The 6106-nt window shown below is 39.4% G+C and overlaps 1 protein-coding gene across 1 annotated transcript in view; it reads right to left on the bottom strand.

The window, feature by feature from the left end:
* PCDH15 (protocadherin related 15) overlaps positions 1–6106 on the bottom strand; it is a 990968-nt gene that overhangs the window by 832650 nt on the left and 152212 nt on the right. The gene's annotated exons all lie outside the window — the stretch shown is intronic.

Genomic DNA, 6106 nt, shown 5'->3' with positions numbered 1-6106 from the left:
AAGTGCATGGAGATGTGATCTGGAGGAATGCTATCTCCACACACTAGGTGTCCCTTCTGGGCATATAAGAGCCTTGACGCTTTTGACAGGAACAACCAGCCTTCATGCTCAACAGTGCTATAACTGTCCCTTTGGAAACAGCACTTATTCCTTCCCAAAATAGTTGTTTATTAATAACACTGATGCTGGCAACACCAGTAGGGCTGACCACAAGTGTTCACATAAATCTAAATGGCACATGCATTGCTGGAAGCACTAGCAACCTACCCTCTTTTATTATTCAATACAGATTTCTTTTGACATATTCTCTAACCAAATTTTTACCAAGTAGAGCTAACGGAAGTGCAGATGATGGACAATAATTGTTTCACGCCAATAAAACATCCAGGTTCTTATTAAAATTCTCCAACTCTTAAGAGTAATTATTTTCTCTTTTCATTCCACCCCTTGAGAGAAGCTTAGAAAAAAATCTTTTTTAGTTGTGGCTAATCAAGGTAAAGGAAAATCAAATATTTTTTACTGTGTGAGCAGTATTGGCATTGGGGAATTTACAACCATTTCCAAATATTAGGACAATGGGCTTTTAGTCATGGAAGGCAAAACTCCAGGAGAATTAACCGCTACAATTGGTCTGTATTATTTATGTGCATTATATGCTATTATTATGGATGGGTAACAGTGAATAATAGCAAAGACTTTTGAGTATATTAAGGCGCTTTGTAAAGTCGCTCAGATAACTTTTTTCTCCAGTGGTCTTGATTTGGTGTCACCAAAATTATGCAGTTACTAGACAGCTCTATTGCAGCTAACAGGTTAAATTCTTCGCCATTTTTTGTGCAATGCTGTCTGTTTGTGTCTGCTGTGGTGTCTGCTGGGGGTGTGTGAAGGCTTACCTCTGTACTTTACATTAGCACCTGTGCGTAGTTTGAGGGAAAGAAACAACTACAACAGAGTTATGTGACAATCTCACAACTAAACCTAAGAAGTTCCCTGATTAAAGCCCCAGATTTCTCCATTGTTAATAACCCATGGCCAGGACAGAACTTTCAGAACCACATTAGGCTAACAAATAATGCTTCCTTAAATCAGAATGGATGGTTTTAGACACAAGTTCTATGGGGGTATGGATAAAACAGATTAACAAAAGACTTGACTGAAACAGCACTGCAGTTGTGGGCTCCCCCCCCCTCTCCCCCCCCCCAGAAAATCCTGGCTCACTCCAAGATCTGTGATTTTTTACTGCTGTCACATTCTATTGTGGCACAGGATAAATCATTTGAAACTAGCGCGAAAAAGACACCAAAAAAGACAAACCATAACTATATTTTCAGTGTAATGAATCCATGAAACAGCATGGTTCTTAAATTACAAGAAAATGAAGAAGCTAGGTATATTTGATATATGCTTGATGTACTGTACAATGACGCATACAACAACAAATCAAATACCTAAAGAGAGCTTATTTCCAAAGAAGCTGTACAAAGGACAAACAGAAGTCATATCTGGCATTACCAGAACTCTATAGAAAATCCCTTTGTGAGAACATAGAGACACGAGATCGGGTATGAACCAAAACTGCTTAAATATCTGAACATTGACAAGCTGACCAGAGTTTGCAATAGGCTAGAAAAATGCCTTCTTCGGTTATCCAGGGGAAAGACTTGCTGGAGAGAGAAGGAAGAAGTGACTACAGGTAGCATTGTTTTAGACCGATACAGAGAGAGAACTATTCCATATCTAGACACGTGTGCAGGAGCTCAGCTATAAAGGTGCTGCCAGTAGTGAAAACTTGAAGAAAATACTTGAGTACTGAGCTTTTATTCTTTTTTTCCTTTAGGTTTCCATAAAATGAAAGCAAAAACCATCTGAAATAGAATATTGGCTCAAAAGGTATTTCAATGTATTTGATACAATAGTAACATAGTTCCCAGGTTTTTCCTTCTTCTACTACAAACAACTCAGCAAAGTGCTGATGAGCCACAAATCTGTAATTTTTTCCCCTCTCAAATCTTTAAATTAAGAGTGCATATACTTTCCAAGTACAAAACATGTTGGCAAACAACTGGCAGTGTGTCATCTTCACGTCTCCTGCTCCTCATGTTCTCACTGAACATAGTGCTGTACTACCTTACACATCCATAATACATAAAACAATCTGATTATAATGAAATCTTTTTCTAGTATGTCTTGCATCAGGGTTTCTGCCACGGCAGCTGCTTTTTTACTCCACTTCAGTTTACCTTGAACACATTACCGTAACCTTTGACCCAGGGATTCAACCATGCCTGACTGATGGTGTGCTTTGCTGCATCACAGCTGCCTGACCTTGGCTCAGTTCTGCTATGAAAATTTTTGCTAAGACATGAGAAAGTATATGAGCTAAAGTCATGTAAGATAAGAAAGGTAATTGTGCTGACAGCAGAGCTATAAATGCAACAGCAACAGTTGCCAGATCAAGAAAGCAAAGGGAAAACATACTGACACAAAGTTGTATACAATTTGAAGAAAATGAAAAGGATGGTAGGCAACATCTCAGAAAAATCAAGGATCAGCCCATTCCAAGCAACAACAGACACCATACTTCTCCAGCTGTCTGACAACTACCTGGTCAAGGGAAACTCAGTCGTGAGCTTACTAATCCTTAGCACATTGGTTCTAGGTACCTATTGCAGGTGGTAGAGAATGAAGGATGTTGTTCTACTCTTGTATGTACTCTGCTAAATGAGTCTCTGCAAGCTGGAACAATACCTTAAAAAGCGTCCTACTGTGCTATGGTTGCATTCAGAATGCCCTTGGAGCTGAAGAAATCCCGCTTTAGGAATCCTGGCAAAGAATTCCTTGCCAGCCTTTAAGCATGAAAAAGTACCTAAGGATCAATGGATTTTCTTTAATGTGCTCACTGCCCACTGATTTCCTTTGTTATGCTTGTTTGCCTTTCATTATGGAAAAATTCAGCTTCAGCTCCATCAAAAACAAAAGAAGTCATCAAACAAAAAAATCCATTGCAGGTTAGTGAGGAAGGGCTTTTGTGATTTCAAGTGCACCAGAAATTGAGATAAACAATCTTACTACATTGTAGAATATTTCCTATTTTTCTTTTTGGAACCAACAGGCACTGGTGAAATTACATCAAAGAGAAATGCTACTTTCCCACTTGAGTCATTCTGCTTGTTGAGTGAAATCAAGCACAAGTGAAAAGTGAGTGCAAAAGAATGGAAATAGGGTAGCGTGAAACACGAGAGAAAAAAATTCCTGACTTTGTTATGATTTACTTTCATAAGGCACTACTTCTATTCAATATGGAGGACATTGATTTCACTACAACAGATCAATTCCATGTAATCCATCCATTTAACAGAGTCATCCTGATCTGTCTTAATTTGTCCTGATGTGTTTTGCATTTTGTTGTCACCTTCTTCGCTTGACAACCAGTCTGGAACAAATCGCTTGCATTATAGGAGAAAATTAAAGGCTAGTGTTACTTCTGCCACCAGCTATAAGATCATTAAAATGCTCTGAAATCAAATAAGAACAAATGGCAAAATTAATGGTTTTAATGTATTTGATTCCACAATATACCCAACGTTACAAAGGTCTGTACAGAACACCCCATTTCTGGACAGAGAAGGAAAGGAGATTAAATGAGATTGCAAGTCAGGGAAAGTAAGTCCAGCAGATGACGGGAAAAGATACCCCAGTGACTTCTAATTAAGAGGATGCCATAAAAGATACTGTCTTGATTTAGATGCATAGATGGGATGAATCACCCCGTGGAGGTGGCTCTCTGTCTTTATTAGGGGAGCTGACAATTATCCTACCCCAACTTGTAGGCAATCAGAAGGACAGAAGGTACTGGATTTTGTTAATCTTCTTGAAAGAAGAAAACATTTATACTGATAAGTTCCATGTCATTTCAAGCCAACTGTATAATTTGTTCAGTGTACATTATTCAGAAAAACAGTAAATCTCAGATAAGAAAAGGCCACAACCGAGATGTTGACAAGCTGTAAGAAAGAATGAATTGCAGTCAGGGGACACATCTTCAGAATTCAACTGTTTGTTCTCTTAATCATTTTTATTCAACTGGCAATATCAAGATGAATACCTGCTTTCCTTTAATGCTCTCCTCCTGAGAATGCTGGCACTCTGTAGACTGCCAGCCAAAATAATACATTCGTGATTTGAGAAGGCTTAAAGAGCCTAGGAAGACAACAGCAACAAATTCTGAAGAACTGCTGGCTGAGAAAAGAAGAACAACACAGACAACCTCAATGGCAGCCATAAAAAAAACTTACAAACCTTGATTCACCCGGCTATAAATGTCTGAGAAAGGCAGATCCCAGGCCTGTCAGACTCTTGTTCCCAGCATTATACCTTCCAGAGAAGTGTTGAGTACACACAGTTCCACACATTTCTTTCTCTGAAATAATACTCCAGAGAGGACCAGCTGTCAGGATGATCTGTAGGTGCTGAGCATGCATGCACACTGTATGTACATACAGACCAGTATGATGTTAATTGGTTGGTATATCATTACAGATGGCAGGAGAGTTGAAACTAGATGATCTTTGAGGTCCTTTTCAACCCAGACCATTCTATGATTCTATGATATACACTCAAGAAAATAGCCAGTTCTCACCCATCTGCCTACCAGTGGAAGACTTGATGCTCATGAAGTCCAAAGCCTTTCTGACCAGGACCTAAGTAAAATTAGGAAATTCATTTCCACTGTCAATCATGTCATTTCTCTGCAGTAGGAACCTTTCAGATCCCCAGCTGGTTCTGTGCTTGACTGAACCTTAAAAAGAGCTTAAATTCAGAGCACAGCATAAGACCGCAGTCAGTGTACTCAAAAAACCACCTCAGCTGATTTCTTATCTCCACGTGCACAAACTCCCACCAGTCAGCAACACAAAACAGCCCAGATGTGCCCCGGAGCCACACAGGAGCTGAGCACATGCCAGAACTTCCAAGTCAAGTGTCATTTCTGCTAGATGACTCAAATCTTTCACCACGTGGTCAGTTCCCATCTACCGGCTAAGAGATGACTCTAATTTTTCTTCCCTTAGTATTTCATTTTGGTCCACTGAAGTGAATACCCTTCCTGACAAAGCAGAATATTTCCAAGGCACCTTCAAGCCTTCCAAAAATCTATAGCTCTATTAACACCGTTATGTTCCCTCTAGCTTTCTTTATAACCACCTTCTATTTGATTTCCTCTGGACTTTCTGTTGCTCTGTGTTTACAGCACACAGCACAAACAGCCTCTGCTGAAGACATTTTTACCCTTTTTTTGGTGAAGATGGGCCCTTCCCTGTGCATCACGGGCAGGCTGCCTAATTCAGCAATAGAGTCAGAAATCACCGAGTGAACAAACACACAATTACCTTTGAGACTGCCTCTTTTTAGCTGCAGCCTACACAACAGACAGCAATGAAAACTATGTAAAGATCCTTTCTTTAAAAGGCAAACTTTCTTAAGTATAAAACAGTAAATTATCTTTTAGAATTCTTCTTTTTAAAAAAGCATTTAAAAGTAACGTTATTTCTTCACGTCTTCAGATAAGACCAGAAGTAATATATTGATCAGCCTTTTGCAGAAATCTCTTTAATCCTAAGGCTATTCTGCAGTTCAGTTCTTCAGTCTCAGAACACATCACCAAAACCTTTCCAGACACAATGTTTTCAAGTAACAAATACCACCACCAAATATGATAATCATTCTGGAGCCATCACAGGAAAAACAGCATGAAGAAAACATCAGGAATTTTGATCGAGGTTTTGTCTGACCCCCTATTGCTATCCCTCATGGAAGCATGGTTGACAACCGAGATGTTTCCAAAATTGCTGGCTCTCAGCTAAAGATTTTGCAGACTTTAGGATCCTCCCTTCCAAATCATTGTGAAGACCATAGCAAACAAAAAAAAAAAAAAAAAACAACAATACTGCTTAAATAAAAGGTTGGACGCTGCACTGCAATGGAGAACCTGTCAGAAAAGGTCCACACATGGATGGGCAAACACACTACATCTCAGCCTACTTCCAACTCCAAACAACCAAAGAAGTTCACCCATACGTCTGCCTGGCCTCACACCGAAACTCCGTGT

This window comes from Gallus gallus, chromosome 6 (genome assembly GCF_016699485.2).
Source record: "Gallus gallus isolate bGalGal1 chromosome 6, bGalGal1.mat.broiler.GRCg7b, whole genome shotgun sequence".
In the NCBI taxonomy this organism is placed as follows: domain Eukaryota; kingdom Metazoa; phylum Chordata; class Aves; order Galliformes; family Phasianidae; genus Gallus; species Gallus gallus.
Note: the sequence above shows the minus strand (reverse complement) of the source record. Positions and strands in the feature narration are given on the sequence as shown.